We start from the raw sequence: 18,670 nt of genomic DNA, 5'->3' as shown, positions 1-18,670 counted from the left end.
GATTTGAGAAATGGTCTTTCTTGTAAAAATAAATTTTGGTTTGGAAAAAAATGTTTTATGAGTTTTTTCCAAAATAGTACTTACTTTCCGGACATGCCTCATAATATAATTTCCCTTATGACTGTTTCTGATGTGCGCCAGATCAGTGGTTTACAACCTGGAGATAATTACCCCCTGAGGGGTAAAATTAAATTTTCTGGGGGATAAAACCTAAATGATTCGAATCTGTAGCAGTCACGAAACTAAATTATTTTCAAAAGATCATTACTATTATCACAATTTTATTAGACTCTAATATCGATTATGTAAGTTAACAATAATTACTTTTTTCAGTCAGTAGTATTAATGTGGTGGAGGTTACAGGTTCCTCGCATTGTGCACCCACCACACACATATGTTGTGCTTTGTCCTGTGCATCACTGACGATAAAACTGAGATGTATACATAGCAAATGAAAATAAATTGCTTCATTACTCTCTTTGAAACAGATAAATGAATTAATTACCAGCGCGACACAGCAGTAACTGCATCAGGGCTACTATAGTATTGTAACAGTTTTATATTATTATTATTATTATTATTATTATTATTAGATTGGTTAGACACAAAGCGTCAACAGCCTGGAGTTTTCCAGTTTCTGCCAGTTCGCAAATAAGAAGTGCAACAATGAAGTGATTTATGAACAGTAAGTATAGTGCACAAATCTGAACTTGTTTGATTTCAAATGGGGTTACAGTGGGCTGGTCAAGCAGGTGTCGCAATGGAGAGAAATAATGCCGCGGAAGCACATTTTGTAACAAGTGTGTACCCTCGCTGTGGATAGTTAGCTTTCTTTTCTGAGAAGGAGTTGTGGGTAGCACTTGCGATGCACTGCAAATTCCTTTGTCATTAATTTTTTTTTAAATTCATTCCACAGTTTAATAAGGGGAAAGTTGATGATAATGTGGGGAGGGGCGGATGGCGGGGGACTACCTAATGTCTGATATTGCACTCAGGAATAATGGCTTAAGAAAGTTTAGGATCCAGTTCTCTCGATTAATGTTGTTGGCAAAAGTTCCATTATTGATTAAGCATTTTTCTGGACTTCATTATTGATTAAGCATTTTTCTTTATTTGTATCTTTTGTTAGATGTACTACTGAGATAAAACTGAACCTTAATCGGGTACCAGACTTATTTAAATACAGCTGAGAGATGGAGCTTTTTCACTATGGGAGCTATTTAGAAACCCAAACTACTTTTATGTTATTTGTGGTCAGGTAAAAAGCCACTTTATATACAGGCTGTATCAAAAATGTACTTGTGATGGCACAAGATTATACTGCTACATGAATCAAGATAGTAATATGGGGTGTATTTTAATTTATGCATAATTATTTAATTGGATAGGTAAAAAATCTACTCACCAAGCGGTGCCAGAACACACACATAAAAGACGGTTGTAATTGGCAAGCTTTTGGAGCCAGTGGTTCCTTCTTCAGGCAGAAGGTTGAATGGGAAGGAAGAAGGGTGATGGAAAAGCTCTGGAGAGGTCTAGATCTCAGGAAAGTCACCCAGAACCGTGAATCAGGGGAGAGTTACCATACTTCTCATCCCGTATGGTAAGTCTCCCCTGACCTGCAGTTATGGGTGACTTTCCCAAAATCTACCTCTTTTCCTAGACCTCTCTAGTTCTTTTCCTTCACCCCTCTTCCTCCACTTCAACCCTTCTGCCTGAAGAAGGAGGTTCTGGCTCCAAAAGCTTGTCAGTTACAACCATCTTTTATGTGTGTTCTGTCGCTACTTGGGGAGCAGATTTTTTATCTATCTGATTAAATAATTTTGTCAATAATTAATTTATGCATATAACTATAAAGTTTTTATTTTCGAAAGAGCTATCTGATTTTACAAAAGTTGTATCTTTTACATGCATGCACATAAAATATTATGTTTAGAGTCAAACTTTTCATGAACCTTTCACAAATGTTCAATATGCTCTCCACTGGACACACAAAAAAGTCCAGACATTAGTGAAATTTATCCCTTACTTTTGTAAGCTGTCTGGAAATACTGCATTTTCCAATTTTAAATACAGCACTGCCAACACTAGCATTCTTCTTTTCAGGCCTTTCTCTCGTATCTGAAACTGAGGACAGGGATCAATATCATCTCCCCTCTCCTCAGAAGCCCACTGCATCCAAATAGCTCATCTTAACACACTAATGATAAACCCTATCCTAAAACATATAACCTTATCTAAACAACAATGAGGAAAAGATAGATTGCTACTTATTGAAAAGATGACATGCTAAGTTGTAGGCAGGCACAATTAAGACACTTACAAATAAGCTTTCAGCCACAGCCTCCATTGGAAAAAGAGAAACACACATCCTTCAAGTGCTATCCCTATCTTCCTTCTCAAACCATGTACATTTCCATTTCCTCCCACGTTAGTGGATTACTTCATACTCAGCTTCACTAAGTTTCAATGTCCATCTCAGCAATGTACTGGATGGGTCTCTGAGACCTAGTAACCACTTGAAAGCAGCATGGTCTGTTACTGCCTTGAATTTCTTACCATACAGGTAACTTCAGAAGTATATTACTCTGTACACTAAGCTGAGCATCTCTGTCTTTGCTGTGGAATAATTCCTCTGTGCTGCACTCAACTGTCAGGATGTAAAGGGAATAATATGTTCCTGACCCTCCTACCTGACTCAAAACACATGCAGGAGTATGATTTGATCCATCATATTATAATATGAACTCCTTTTGAAAGTCTGGAAACACCAACACAGATCTTGATGTTAAATGCTCCCTGACATTCCTCTGACCTTACAAACTTAGTACCCTTTTTCAACAATCGTGTAAGTGGTTTTGCAATATCTGCAAACCCCTTCATGAACCCCCTATAATAATTCATGAGACCCAGAAAGGATTACAACTCCTTTATTGTTCCTGGTACCAGAAAATCTTGTATTGCTTTCATTAATCTAGAATGAAAAATTATTTTATTACATTATTGCAGGGTACTTCAGCAACCAGTTTTGAATTATTCCAGAATAAAAACAGTCTTGGTATTTAATATTACTGATGCGTTGTATCCTTTAGGTGCATCATCAGACTGTGTAAAAGTAGTTGGAAATGTAAATCTTGTGTTTTTAACAAAGAAACTTGGCAAACAACCATGCAAATTGAGAAGTCTTTTGATTTCGTTTTTGCTACAAGTTTTGACAGGTCAAAATGCCATTTTCAGGCCCCATATGCACCTCTAAAAAAGTGATCGACATTGGCATACTGGGGCAGTCTGTTTCTGGATGTCATGAATTCTCAAGTGCTTCCTTAGAAGATTTGACTGAAATTCTTCTGTTTGTGGGGTGACAGCAGTGAAGACAGACAGAAACATTTGTGCCGTATATGGGAATAATACCACAGCAAGAAAATGGTTTTCTCATTTTAATGAGAAGTGTTTTGACGTTAGTAACTCTGTCCAAATTCAGGAAGACATTTGAGATTTGTTGAAGATTGTGTGAACACATTAATCCACATGATCCACATCAGTGTACTCGAGAAGTGGAAAATGTGATTAACTGTGGTCATTCCACTATTGTGCGACATTTGCATGCAATGAGGGAGGTTCAAAAATTGGTCACTTGGATACCACTTCCTCTAAGACAAAATCACAAAAATCAATGGGTGGGTATTTGTTCATCTTTGCTTGCTTGTCATCGATTGGCTCATGAACAACACCAACAATTCCTGTTATGTATCATTACTAATGGTGATAAATGGTGCCTTTATGCCAACATAAGGAAAGGAAAGGGATGACTGAGCACAAACAAAGCAGCAACTCCCCCCACAAAGACCTATGCGCATCTGCAAGGCATCTGGTGGAATAGATCTTCTGCGGGCTTTCCGTGTCACCTTGAGTAACAATGACCAAACATGGCTGAGGCATACTGCCTTGAATTCTGCTGATTGGCTCAATTAAAAATGACATAACCCGAAAATGAGACTTTGGATTTTGATCCACGTGTTATAAATTGCAAAATTCCAGCCACATATTTTATGATCTGTTCTACAATAAGCTATGCCTTTTCTCAACTTAAGGGATTATGTTAGATTATTTTTGGAAATGAGCATTGACAAGGTAATCACACACCCATCGACATCTTATGATGGAAATGAAATGAAAAATAAACGATTGTATACTATAGACGCCAGGGAATCCCCCCCTAGTGCAGTTCATACACTGAGGTGCAAGTCTTTTCAGTTGGTGCCACATATTCCTTCTGTGTTGTTGTTGATGAAATGATGATGAGGACAGCACAACACCAAGTGGAGAAAGTCTCTGACCCAGCCAGGAATCGAACCCTGGCCCACTGCATTGCAGTCAGACATGCTGACCACACAGATAAGGGGGCAGACCTAATGGCGGAGATCTGCAGTCTGAACACACTTCAGTCATGGTTGTCAGGCAGCTTAGACGTTCTTCAAATGTGTTTGGAAAAATGACCATGTCTTCCAGATTAGCAAAGGAGTAGAAGCAGGTTGTCCATCATACATTCAAAGGCAGCTGGGTTGTTATATTAGACAAACAGCATAACTTTGAACACATAGAGGTCTTCAGGAGTTATGAAGGCAGTTATTTCCTCGTCAGCCTTGATTTGTCAGTAACCTGTCTGCATTTCCATATTTAAGAAGTACTTTGCTCCTTTCAAGCATTTTAGGGTGTCATAAGTGCACATTAACTGGTAGACATCTCTTTTCCTGAGTTTGTTCATTCATTGGTAGTTGATGCAGAGACACCATGTACCATTCTTTTTCTTCATGAGCACCATACAAGAGGACAAAGGACTCTCTAAAGGTTCAATGATGTCATCTTGCAGCATCTTCTCCACTTGGTCCCAGATTGTCCATCGTTCAACCAGTGAAACCACACAAAACGGCTGGCAAATTGTTGGATGATCCCATTTGCTGATACAGTGTTTTACCATGGGCCACTTGATCTGTCTTTCCACTTCTTCAGATTTGAAAGCATCCAAAAACTGGCACAGGAGAGCTAACACTCACCAACTTCGTTTCTCAGTCTGGCCAGATTATATTGACAGTTTGATTTTAGCTTCCTCCTGTGCTTTGTGTATTGTGGTAGCAGAACATGATTCTTTGTTGATGGCAATAAGCTGCTCTTCCTGGGTGGGTTCAGTAGTTCCCACCCACACACCTGTAGGGATGAGTTGCAGCTGCTCACGACAAGTAGTGATAACAAAGTTCTCCTTGATCAGCTGCAGTTCTTATGATTGGCACTGGAATGCAGATTTCTTTTGTGAGCTTGACTCTTTTTTTTTTTTTTTTTTTTTTAACTGAAAAAGCTTCATAATGTAACTGAGCATCTACAAGAGTTTTGCCAATATAGAACTCTGGTATTTCAAAACATAATCTTCTTTAGCTGGTGATGATAAGCATTCAATGTTAGTGAAAAAGAAGCAATTATGGCGACTAGTGTCCAGATAGGTTGGCAGTCAATGATGACATCAGTGAGATTTCGTGACATCTTGTTGACTGTCCATGGAGAATTTTCATCTGTGATGGCATCACCTCCATAAATGGTTGCCTCAATAAGTTTTTCTGGATTTGGAAGCTAGGCAAGCTGCAGGTATCTCTGTATGACAACAGAAAATGGCTACAGCATGTTGGGGAGTGACCTCATGCAGGGTAATGCAGTGGGCTTCAATCCACAGAGTGATCATAATCACGTGAAGTTGAGTGGTGGGAATACAGCTGTTGCGATGCTTGATGTCTGGCAAAAACTTGTGTTCTTTCTCTGCATTAGTGTACAGTGTGTCCAGGGTGACCACATTGGAAACATATTGGTGTATTTTCCTCTGTCATCCAAATGTCTTTCTTCTGCATAGCCTTTAACTTGTGGAGGATGTGGTTGTACCTGTGTTGATCAGATGCTGGATTGTTGTTTCATGTCTGTGATATAAGCCCCAGTTGTCCAAGTCCTTTTTTCCTGGGGCATGGTATTGACATTCATGGCTGCTATAGTCCAACATTTCTGACCATCATAAAATGCTATATCTGGCTTGTGAGGGAGGTGAGGTTGTGATGGTCTTCCCTAACTGCCATAGGGTGCACATTGGGGCTCGGTCATACTTCCTCATCCAACTCTTTTTTTTCTGTTGCATTTCCTCAATGCACTGGCACCACTTGATGAATTTCTCAGTTGTTGTGACATCCTTTACCAGAACAGCCTGGTACATATTCTCTGCTACCATTTTCAAGTGTGAGATTTTGTCAGCTTCCTGTATGTAGTATTTTGTTGTTTCACCGTGACACTGAGGCCCTGTTCTTTATTTTATTTTATTTCTGCTAATTGGACTTGCTGTTGGTTGTCACCAAATGTTTTCTTCAGTTCAGCTGTGAAATTATCCCAGCTATCAAGCTTCTCTTTCTTGTCCTTGGACCACTGCTGAGCAGTGACCTCCAAGCAAAAGTACACATTTGCCAAATGCATCATGTCACCCAACCTATTTTATATGGTGACTCAATAGAATTGTGGATCCTGATCTGTGTCTCTGGTAAAATTGATGGCTACCTGATGCGTAGCTGACTTGTTGCCATTTTGGAATCTATTGGGACCTGAATGTACGGACCTTAGGAATTATGTAGTGCTTGTATTCCAGTTTGTGTTTGTGGAGGCAACGGTGTCATCGGTAACCACAATCCAGTCCAAATCCAGAAGCAGACTTGTCAGTGAAGTACAACGCTTAACATTGAAAGCACCATTTATAAGGAACACCAATGTACAGCCAGAACAGAACTGAAGTCCTGGTTGGAGAGTGCTGCTGTTTATATAGACACTGAATATTCCAGAAGATTCAAACATTAAAAACATAGGAAATCTCAAGCACTTTCCAGAAATGGTAGACTGTAAGTAACATATAATTGCTGATGGTTGGGTTTCAACTGGCAACTCATAGCATGCCAACCAGTGACTCTTAACTGCTATGTGACATTGTGAGCAGCACAGCATGCAGCGGTATTCGTGGCAGTTGATTTCACACTTTTTTTTAGTGTCATCAGTATTAGGATTATTTGATGATGTTCATCTCTTTCTGTATGCTACTTAAATTTCCATCTCTAAATAGCTAATACATACTACATTAAACCTATTTTTTTTTTAAGCTAATGCATGTCTGCCTTTACACATCTTCCCTTTCTTAATGCTTCTTCCAGTAAGTATTCCTGTATGCTACAACACATGTCTGGCTAACTTGATTCTTTTCCTTGTAAATACTTATTTTCTCTTCTGTTCTTTCAGTATGTCTTCATTTCATGTTGTGTAACTCCCCTTTTAGTTTTCAAGATCCTTCTATAGCACAGTATTTCAGATTGTTTTAGTTTGTATTCCTTCTCCAGTTTTTTAATGATCAGTATTTCAGACCCATACAATGACTGCCCCAGAATTTTTTTCTTTCACTTAATTGTCAGTTTTTAACTTCACTGCAACTAATTGTGCTTGAATCTTATTGCCTTTTATGGGAATAAACTTCGTCTGAAGTATATAGTAGTTGCCACATTATACACAGGCCTCTGTCCTTAGCACTCTGTTATGAATTTTCATGTAATATTTCAAGAAATTAGCATCATCTTCTTTGTCAGTAGCAGTTGGTCACTTTGTCATGTTGCCATTGCAACTGTGCATGCCTCCTTAATTTCACAGTAGTTTTGCTGGTCTGTCACATCAACATCTCCTCAAGGAGAGGGCCGGATTGTCATGTGTAAAACACAGAATGAGTTAATGAACGAGCATGTTGTGCGCCCCCCCCCCCTCCCCCCTCTTCCCTACCCCCCAGAGCTCCACCTCTCATCCCCCTGCTTTCTGAGCCAAGAATATTGCACTCAGTGCCCAGTTGATATTTCCAAACATAGAGCCATACATACCCATCATCTTCATTGAAATGAATGGCAATTTCACCTTCTGTATTACAGAAACCTTTTAAGTAAATGTAAAATGTGATTTATTAGTCTTGTTACTTACATTGTACAGATCATAAGATCTGTTGTACAGTAGACACATCAAGTTTAGCGAAAATATAATGTATAATGATTTACAGAAATTCTTTTTACACAAATTTTAAGAATAATGCCAATAAATACAACACTAAAATATTTACTATAAATTAACAGTTTACCAATTTCCTTTGTTGTACACAGACAACACTGCAATATTAGCTATAGATTTTTATTATTCAAAGTGTCAGACTGTCTTCCATGAATTCTTCAATGGTGTAGTAACATTTCTCTATTAAAATATTGTGGAGTAAACTTTTCAGTGAACCAAGGTCCATTGTTAATATGTTTCTTCCTTTTAATTTCTTATATATTCTTAGCCCCATGTACAGTGCTGTCTGAGCATAAAGCTTTTAAGTGATGCGAAGGAAATTTGATATTTTCCTTGTGACGAGTACCATAGCTATACTTAAAACAGAACTTTTCAAGATTATGTTGATTATCATATACAAAAATCAAAATTTCAAAAATGTACAATGGAGTAATTGTTAGTATTTTTAATTTCTTGAACAAGGCAACATGAATCATTTTTGTGGGCAGCACGCATGTTTTTAACTATTTTCTTCTGAAGAATTAGTAGCCTTGTACTGCTTCTAGAGTTTCCCCAGGAAATTATCCCATACCAAATAACAGATTCAAAATAACTGTGGTAGACTGTCTTTCTTGTGTCCATATGAGTGGCACCAGATAAAATAAACGTAGCAAAAGCTAGGGAATTTGATTTATTTACCAGGAAGTCTATATGTGTCTTCCAGTTTAAACTTTTGTCAAGCTTTAGGCCCAGGAATTTCACATGGCTCACTTCTGTCATCATTTGATTATTATGGCTATTTGTACAGGACATGTTGCTGACAATTTAGAGACAAATTGCATATATCTGGGTCTTAGTGACATTGAGCTTTAGTCCATTTTTATGGAACTAGGATTCCAGTTTCACAAGAACATTTTCTATACCATCTGGAATCTTTTCTGTTGTATCATTTTCTGTCAGGACTGAGGTGTCATCTGCGAACAAGACTGAATGAGCATCAATATTTAATGGTAAATCATATATATACAACAAGAATAGGTAAAGACCCAGATTGAACCCTGTGGAACTACTTTGAAAATTGTTTTCCATTTGGAGTGGTGCTTAACTGGATTTGATGTTAAAATATCTCTTTGTTTCCTCTCTTTCAGGTAAGAATTGAACAACTGTAATGCAGTAGTCTTCAGTCCAATAACTCTTCAGTTGGTGAAGTAATAATGAGTGATTCACCGAGTCAAAGGCTTTTGTTAGATCACAGAATATTCCTGAGATTTTTGTTCCATGGTCTAGTGAGGAGCTTATTTTTCTGTAAATTCTTTGATGGTATTTATGGTGCTTTTTCCTCATTAAAAACCAAACTGATATTTACAAATAAAGTCATTTACTGTAAGGAAATATTTCAGTTGTTTTGCCACAAGTTTTTCAGATATTTTAGAAAAAAACATATCTTCTGGTGATCTCTTTTTAAATAATGGTTTAATCTCTGCATACTTTAGGACATCTGGGAAAGACCCATGTTCAAAGGACTGGTTTACAATAATAGTCGTTGGGTATGAAATAATATGGCGTACTACCTTGATTACCATGGAAGGTATTCCATCCCATCCAGTTGAATTTTTTTTTCCACATCATTCTGAGTGTTTTTTCTGATTTTTTTTTAACAAATGTTTTGTATGTCATCTCTATGCCTGAAAATCATATTGTCCTGATGGGCTGTCATGTCTATGTCAGATTTTGCTATATTGACAAAGAAATCATTGAAGCAGTTTGACATTTGAACATGATTTACAATAATATCACCCTGAAACCTAATTTGAGAAATGTCTTGACTTTTAACATTTATTCCCAACTCTGATTTCACAACAGATCAGACTGCCTTTGTTTTATTTCTTTGTTTGTTTATGAATATACTATTTGCCTTTTTTTTCCTGCCAGCATCACTTTTTTGAATACAGTCTTATAGCACTTAACATGTGTTACAAAATTAGGGTTTCTATTTACTTTGAGCTCATTGTGTAGCTGTCTTTTTCTGGCACTTGAAAAAATTTTTATGCCTGGTGTAATCCAATTTCGTTTATTCCTGACACTCTTTTGGAAAGATTGTGGGGGAAATGTTTCATGGGGGAAAAAAAAAAAAAAATATATAGAAGGAAACATTCCACGAAGGAAAAATATACCTAAAAACAAAGATGATGTGACTTACCAAATGAAAGTGCTGGCAGGTCGACAGACAGACAAACGAACACAAACATACACACAAAATTCAAGCTTTCGCAACAAACTGTTGCCTCATCAGGAAAGAGGGAAGGAGAGGTAAAGACGAAAGGATGTGGGTTTTAAGGGAGAGGGAAAGGAGTCATTCCATTCCCGGGAGTGGAAAGACTTACCTTAGGGGGAAAAAGGGACGGGTATACACTCGCACACACACACATATCCATTCACACATATACAGACACAAGCAGACATATTTAAAGACAAAGAGTTTGGGCAGAGATGTCAGTCGAGGCAGAAGTGCAGAGGCAAAGATGTTGTTGAATGACAGGTGAGGTATGAGTGGCGGCAACTTGAAATTAGCGGAGATTGAGGCCTGGTGGATAACGGGAAGAGAGGATATATTGAAGAGCAAGTTCCCATCTCCGGAGTTCGGATAGGTTGGTGTTGGTAGGAAGATGTGCTGGTCGTGCACCAAGGCATGTTTAGCCACAGGGTGATCCTCATTACCAACAAACACTGTCTGCCTGTGTCCATTCATGCGAATGGACAGTTTGTTGCTGGTCATTCCCACATAGAATGCATCACAGTGTAGGCAGGTCAGTTGGTAGATCATGTGGGTGCTTTCACACGTAGCTCTGCCTTTGATTGTGTACACCTTCCGGGTTACAGGACTGGAGTAGGTGGTGGTGGGAGGGTGCATGGGACAGGTTTTACACCGGGGGCGGTTACAAGGGTAGGAGCCAGAGTGTAGGGAAGGTGGTTTGGGAATTTCATAAGGATGAACTAAGAGGTTACGAAGGTTAGGTGGACGGCGGAAAGACACTCTTGGTGGAGTGGGGAGGATTTCATGAAGGATGGATCTCATTTCAGGGCAGGATTTGAGGAAGTCATATCCCTGCTGGAGAGCCACATTCAGAATCTGATCCAATCCCGGAAAGTATCCTGTCACAAGTGGGGCACTTTTGTGGTTCTTCTGTGGGAGGTTCTGGGTTTGAGGGGATGAGGAAGTGGCTCTGGTTATTTGCTTCTGTACCAGATCGGGAGGGTAGTTGCGGGATGCGAACGCTGTTGTCAGGTTGTTGGTGTAATGCTTCAGGGATTCCGGACTGGAGCAGATTCGTTTGCCACGAAGACCTAGGCTGTAGGGAAGGGACCGTTTGATGTGGAATGGGTGGCAGCTGTCGTAATGGAGGTACTGTTGCTTGTTGGTGGGTTTGATGTGGACGGACGTGTGAAGCTGGCCATTGGACAGGTGAAGGTCAACATCAAGGAAAGTGGCATGGGATTTGGAGTAGGACCAGGTGAATCTGATGGAACCAAAGGAGTTGAGGTTGGAGAGGAAATTCTGGAGTTCTTCTTCACTGTGAGTCCAGATCATGAAGATGTCATCAATAAATCTGTACCAAACTTTGGGTTGGCAGGCCTGGGTAACCAAGAAGGCTTCCTCTAAGCGACCCATGAATAGGTTGGCGTACGAGGGGGCCATCCTGGTACCCATGGCTGTTCCCTTTAATTGTTGGTATGTCTGGTTTTCAAAAGTGAAGAAGTTGTGGGTCAGGATGAAGCTGGCTAAGGTAATGAGGAAAGAGGTTTTAGGTAGGGTGGCAGGTGATCGGCGTGAAAGGAAGTGCTCCATCGCAGCGAGGCCCTGGACGTGCGGGATATTTGTGTATAAGGAAGTGGCATCAATGGTTACAAGGATGGTTTCTGGGGGTAACGGATTGGGTAAGGATTCCAGGCGTTCGAGAAAGTGGTTGGTGTCTTTGATGAAGGATGGCAGACTGCATGTAATGGGTTGAAGGTGTTGATCTACGTAGGCAGAGATACGTTCTGTGTGGGCTTGGTAACCAGCTACAATGGGGCGGCCGGGATGATTGGGTTTGTGAATTTTAGGAAGAAGGTAGAAGGTAGGGGTGCGGGGTGTCGGTTGGATCAGGAGGTTGATGGAGTCAGGTGAAAGGTTTTGTAGGGGGCCTAAGGTTCTGAGGATTCCTTGAAGCTCTGCCTGGACAGCAGGAATGGGATTACCTTGGCAAACTTTGTATGTGGTGTTGTCTGAAATCTGACGCAGTCCCTCAGCCACATACTCCCGACGATCAAGTATCACGGTCGTGGAACCCTTGTCCGCCGGAAGAATGACGATGGACCGGTCAGCCTTCAGATCACGGATAGCCTGGGCTTCAGCAGTGGTGATGTTGGGAGTAGGATTAAGGTTTTTTAAGAAGGATTGAGAGGCAAGGCTGGAAGTCAGAAATTCCTGGAAGGTTTGGAGAGGGTGATTTTGAGGAAGAGGAGGTGGGTCCCGCTGTGACGGAGGACGGAACTGTTCCAGGCAGGGTTCAATTTGGATAGTGTCTTGGGGAGTTGGATCATTAGGGGTAGGATTAGGATCATTTTTCTTCGTGGCAAAGTGATATTTCCAGCAGAGAGTACGAGTTTCCTACACTCGTACTCTCTGTAGGAAACTCGTACTCTCTGCTGGAAATATCACTTTGCCACGAAGAAAAATGATCCTAATCCTACCCCTAATGATCCAACTCCCCAAGACACTATCCAAATTGAACCCTGCCTGGAACAGTTCCGTCCTCCGTCACAGCGGGACCCACCTCCTCTTCCTCAAAATCACCCTCTTCAAACCTTCCAGGAATTTCTGACTTCCAGCCTTGCCTCTCAATCCTTCTTAAAAAACCTTAATCCTACTCCCAACATCACCACTGCTGAAGCCCAGGCTATCCGTGATCTGAAGGCTGACCGGTCCATCGTCATTCTTCCGGCGGACAAGGGTTCCACGACCGTGATACTTGATCGTCGGGAGTATGTGGCTGAGGGACTGCGTCAGCTTTCAGACAACACCACATACAAAGTTTGCCAAGGTAATCCCATTCCTGATGTCCAGGCAGAGCTTCAAGGAATCCTCAGAACCTTAGGCCCCCTACAAAACCTTTCACCTGACTCCATCAACCTCCTGACCCCACCGACACCCCGCACCCCTACCTTCTACCTTCTTCCTAAAATTCACAAACCCAATCATTCCGGCCGCCCCATTGTAGCTGGTTACCAAGCCCGCACAGAACGTATCTCTGCCTACATAGATCAACACCTTCAACCCATTACATGCAGTCTGCCATCCTTCATCAAAGACATTAACCACTTTCTCGAACGCCTGGAATCCTTACCCAATCCGTTACCCCCAGAAACCATCCTTGTAACCATTGATGCCACTTCCTTATACACAAATATCCCGCACGTCCAGGGCCTCGCTGCGATGGAGCACTTCCTTTCACGCCGATCACCTGCCACCCTACCTAAAACCTCTTTCCTCATTACCTTAGCCAGCTTCATCCTGACCCACAACTTCTTCACTTTTGAAAACCAGACATACCAACAATTAAAGGGAACAGCCATGGGTACCAGGATGGCCCCCTCGTACGCCAACCTATTCATGGGTCGCTTAGAGGAAGCCTTCTTGGTTACCCAGGCCTGCCAACCCAAAGTTTGGTACAGATTTATTGATGACATCTTCATGATCTGGACTCACAGTGAAGAAGAACTCCAGAATTTCCTCTCCAACCTCAACTCCTTTGGTTCCATCAGATTCACCTGGTCCTACTCCAAATCCCATGCCACTTTCCTTGATGTTGACCTTCACCTGTCCAATGGCCAGCTTCACACGTCCGTCCACATCAAACCCACCAACAAGCAACAGTACCTCCATTACGACAGCTGCCATCCATTCCACATCAAACGGTCCCTTCCCTACAGCCTAGGTCTTCGTGGCAAACGAATCTGCTCCAGTCCGGAATCCCTGAAGCATTACACCAACAACCTGACAACAGCGTTCGCATCCCGCAACTACCCTCCCGATCTGGTACAGAAGCAAATAACCAGAGCCACTTCCTCATCCCCTCAAACCCAGAACCTCCCACAGAAGAACCACAAAAGTGCCCCACTTGTGACAGGATACTTTCCGGGACTGGATCAGATTCTGAATGTGGCTCTCCAGCAGGGATACGACTTCCTCAAATCCTGCCCTGAAATGAGATCCATCCTTCATGAAATCCTCCCCACTCCACCAAGAGTGTCTTTCCGCCGTCCACCTAACCTTCGTAACCTCTTAGTTCATCCCTATGAAATCCCCAAACCACCTTCCCTACCCTCTGGCTCCTACCCTTGTAACCGCCCCCGGTGTAAAGTCCCATGCACCCTCCCACCACCACCTACTCCAGTCCTGTAACCCGGAAGGTGTACACGATCAAAGGCAGAGCCACGTGTGAAAGCACCCACGTGATTTACCAACTGACCTGCCTACACTGTGAAGCTTTCTATGTGGGAATGACCAGCAACAAACTGTCCATTCGCATGAATGGACACAGGCAGACAGTGTTTGTTGGTAATGAGGATCACCCTGTGGCTAAACATGCCTTGGTGCACGACCAGCACATCTTGGCGCAGTGTTACACCGTCCGGGTTATCTGGATACTTCCTACCAACACCAACCTATCCGAACTCCGGAGATGGGAACTTGCTCTTCAATATATCCTCTCTTCCCGTTATCCACCAGGCCTCAATCTCCGCTAATTTCAAGTTGCCGCCACTCATACCTCACCTGTCATTCAACAACATCTTTGCCTCTGCACTTCTGCCTCGACTGACATCTCTGCCCAAACTCTTTGTCTTTAAATATGTCTGCTTGTGTCTGTATATGTGTGAATGGATATGTGTGTGTGTGCGAGTGTATACCCGTCCCTTTTTCCCCCTAAGGTAAGTCTTTCCACTCCCGGGAATGGAATGACTCCTTTCCCTCTCCCTTAAAACCCACATCCTTTCGTCTTTCCCTCTCCTTCCCTCTTTCCTGATGAGGCAACAGTTTGTTGCGAAAGCTTGAATTTTGTGTGTATGTTTGTGTTCGTTTGTCTGTCTGTTGACCTGCCAGCACTTTCATTTGGTAAGTCACATCATCTTTGTTTTTAGGTATATATTGTTTTTTAGGTATATATATATATATATATATATATATATATATATATACCTAAAAACAAAGATGATGTGACTTACCAAATGAAAGTGCTGGCAGGTATATATATATATATATATATATATATATATATATATATATATATATATATATATATATATATATGTGATAAGTGTTACAACTTGGCCTTTAGACCACTATGATTAATATATATATATATATATATATATATATATATATATATATATACAAAGATGATGTGACTTACCAAATGAAAGTGCTGGCAGGTCGACAGACAGACAAACGAACACAAACATACACACAATATATATATGTATTAATCATAGTGGTCTAAAGGCCAGGTTGTAACACTTATCACAAAACAACTCAAAATTAAGATTCAGATTTTAGTTTCTCTTTTTTGGGGAGCTCTATAAACAAAGCTGAGTGATCAGATGTCCATAGATCTAGGCAAAACTTCCTGTTATCATCAAACTGATAATTTGTAATAATGTTATCTATGCAGGGTGCTGAGTGGAAGTTTTTCCTAGTGCACATAGTAAAGTTTAACTTGAAACTAGATTTTTGGATTAAATCGCAAAATTTATCAATCTCACTGCTTTCAGTTAATGTATTTAAGTTGATGTTTCCTACAATCACAATCTTTTTCTTGCTTTCTTTTTTAAGTTTATCTAAGAAATATTGAAATGTTTCTAAGAGCAATTTAGTAGCAGAACGCCCAGGAATTCTACGAATTGGTATTATCACAGTATTTAAATCACACAACTCTACACAGCAGCTTTCAAAAATACATTCTTCATTTAGATAACTAAAATCTTCTTTCACTTTAAAGTTTAAGGAGGCATGCAGTAAGATACAGGAGCCCCCACGAGATTTGTTTTTTCTACAAAAGCTGCTGGCAAGTTTGAAATTACTAATTTTATTCAGAACGTCTATGCATTCTTTTGTGAGCTAGTGTTTGTTTAAGCAGACTATCTTCATGTTTGCCAGTTCAGAAAGTATAACTTGTAGTTCATCAGTTTTAAAGTAACCTGGATTTGGATGTTTTTCTGCTAAACTGTTTCTATTTAGATGCATCACGATAGAATTTTTGAGATTGTGTATACTTTGAAGAGCCCCACATGTTCCGTTATATTTACAGTTTGCAGTTTGGATCACCACTTCTGTTTTCTCACTCCTTTTGAAAGTTTTCAGTTTCCGTTGCTTTTAATGATTCTGCGAATGTCTACAATCATTTTGCTCAAAGTCATTGAACATAACCTATTCAAGTGTAGCCCATCATTTCCCAGACACTTACTACTTACAAATTTATTTGAGTGTACAAAAATTGCACCCAACTTGTCACGCTCTCCCCTGATTCCACTGTTTATCTTGTTTATGTATGTATCACTTACTGACCTTCTGTATAAAATTGCACTAATGACAGTATTTGAATTTGCAAACACACTTTTTGCTGAGTGGATCAAGTTCCATGATTCACTGATTATTTCTTCCTTACTGCTGTTCTGGATGGAATTTGTTCCGGCATGAATGAAAACACTTTCGTATTTGTCCTTTTTTTTTCATTTTCACTTTCAGTTTATCTTTGTTTCTAATTTAGAATATTTTGAAAGTGTCTGCTGATCTGATGCGATCAGATTCTGGGATGAACATCGATTTCACAGCCTGGAGCTGTAACATTTTTCAGTATGTAGTCGCCAACAATGAGAAAGTCCCTTTTTTCAATCGGTTTTGCTGCGGCACTTCCACGTTTGCCTTTTTGTAGGTCACTGTTTCCCATTTATATTTGTTTACAGATAGTCCAGTTGGTGGGTTTTTGATCACATTTCACACACCATATGTATTTTGAAGGTTTTGTTTCATACTTGATTGGTGTTTTTCAGAAACCCTGGATTCTGTTTCACTTATTTCCGTTTCATGGATATCACACACACACACAAATGTTTTTCTTGAGTTAATCCATCATTTTCTTTCTTTTTAGTCAGTAATTCAGTTTTCAATGTCCTTGTGTAGCTGCTTTATAATTTAGTTTTTTTGTATCTTCTTTTATTTTCATTTCACACGCACATGCCTGTTTTTCCCATATTAATCACTCTTTTTCGTTTTTTATAGTCACTATTTTGATATTTAATGCCTCAATGTCCTTTTGCAGCAACATTGTAATAACTGTACTTACAAGATTGGCTGTTTCAACTCGTAAACAAACATAGGATATCCATGGAAAACCTCAATGATGAATTTTAGGTTCACTTTTGTGCACTTTTCGTGCAACCAGTAATTGCACTTGACACACAAAATACACTTCATCACTCACTTTTCACATTCTCTACATGAAAAACTATTTGTTTTTTGCTTTTTTTGACAAGAGTGAAACTTTACGTATGAATTAAGATTTTGTGTTCATTGTACAGTAGCAGACTTTTCTAAGTTTCTGATCTTTATGCACCAGTGTTGGTGTGACAGATTAATTCTGTATAACAGGTACTACATGGCGTGTCTTAAAATATGAGTATTTGTTTCATGGAATGACCAACAAGGATCATAATTTGTAGTAAACAGTATGTTGAGTTCGATCCATTGGAACGTTTATAAGCAGCTCTATTATTGGGTAAGAAAGGTAGGTAGGAAGACAAAGTTAACAGGAAGATTAGAATTTAATGTCTCTTCGACTCTGACATCAGTAGATGGACAAAATTCAGATTGGGCAAGAATAGATGTGGAAACCAGTCATATCCTTGTTGACTGAACCATTCAAGCATACATGAGAAGTGTTTTAATGGAGTCATGGAAAACCCAGATCAGAACGACTGCAAGAAGTGGTTTCCACTCCTCACAGATAAAAGCCTTTTCTCGTAAGCATTGCTCCACTTTACACATTAAGAAATGATATTTTCCCTGGAAAGGGTGAGAGGTGAATTGAGGAAGTTTCAAAAGGCAAGGCAGGTCACTCAGAGCCCAGTATAATAGGAACTCATCTGCAGTGAGGACATGGGTAGACGAAGATGAAGGGCGAGTGCCAGAGAGAATAGGACAGACTTTGACACCTTTCCCTTAACCTTTCTCTACCCATGTTCTCACTACAGATGAGGCCCTCTTATAAAGGGCTCTCAGTGACCTGCCTTGCCTTTTCAACATTCCTCAATTTATGTCTCTCTCCTCCCAAGGAAAGCACCAATAGCTCTGAAAGCTAGGATAGTGTCTTCATGTTTACTTTTATACATATCTGTCAGCAGTACTAAACATATTGTCTCTTGAAAGTAAGTACTGTCCAAAACTTCTATTTCATGTTTATTAGTTTCCTCAATTGAATTATTCTTTTATACAAAAAAGGATGAAAAGATATTTCTTTTGAATCCAGGTAAGCAGGCACATGAG

The 18,670-nt window shown here is 40.1% G+C and overlaps 1 protein-coding gene across 1 annotated transcript in view; it reads left to right on the top strand.

Moving 5' to 3' along the window:
* Positions 1 to 18,670, top strand: part of LOC126189009 (FAD-dependent oxidoreductase domain-containing protein 1-like) — an 82,719-nt gene that overhangs the window by 13,710 nt on the left and 50,339 nt on the right. The window lies entirely within an intron of this gene.

This window comes from Schistocerca cancellata, chromosome 5, assembly GCF_023864275.1.
Source record: "Schistocerca cancellata isolate TAMUIC-IGC-003103 chromosome 5, iqSchCanc2.1, whole genome shotgun sequence".
In the NCBI taxonomy this organism is placed as follows: domain Eukaryota; kingdom Metazoa; phylum Arthropoda; class Insecta; order Orthoptera; family Acrididae; genus Schistocerca; species Schistocerca cancellata.
Note: the sequence above shows the minus strand (reverse complement) of the source record. Positions and strands in the feature narration are given on the sequence as shown.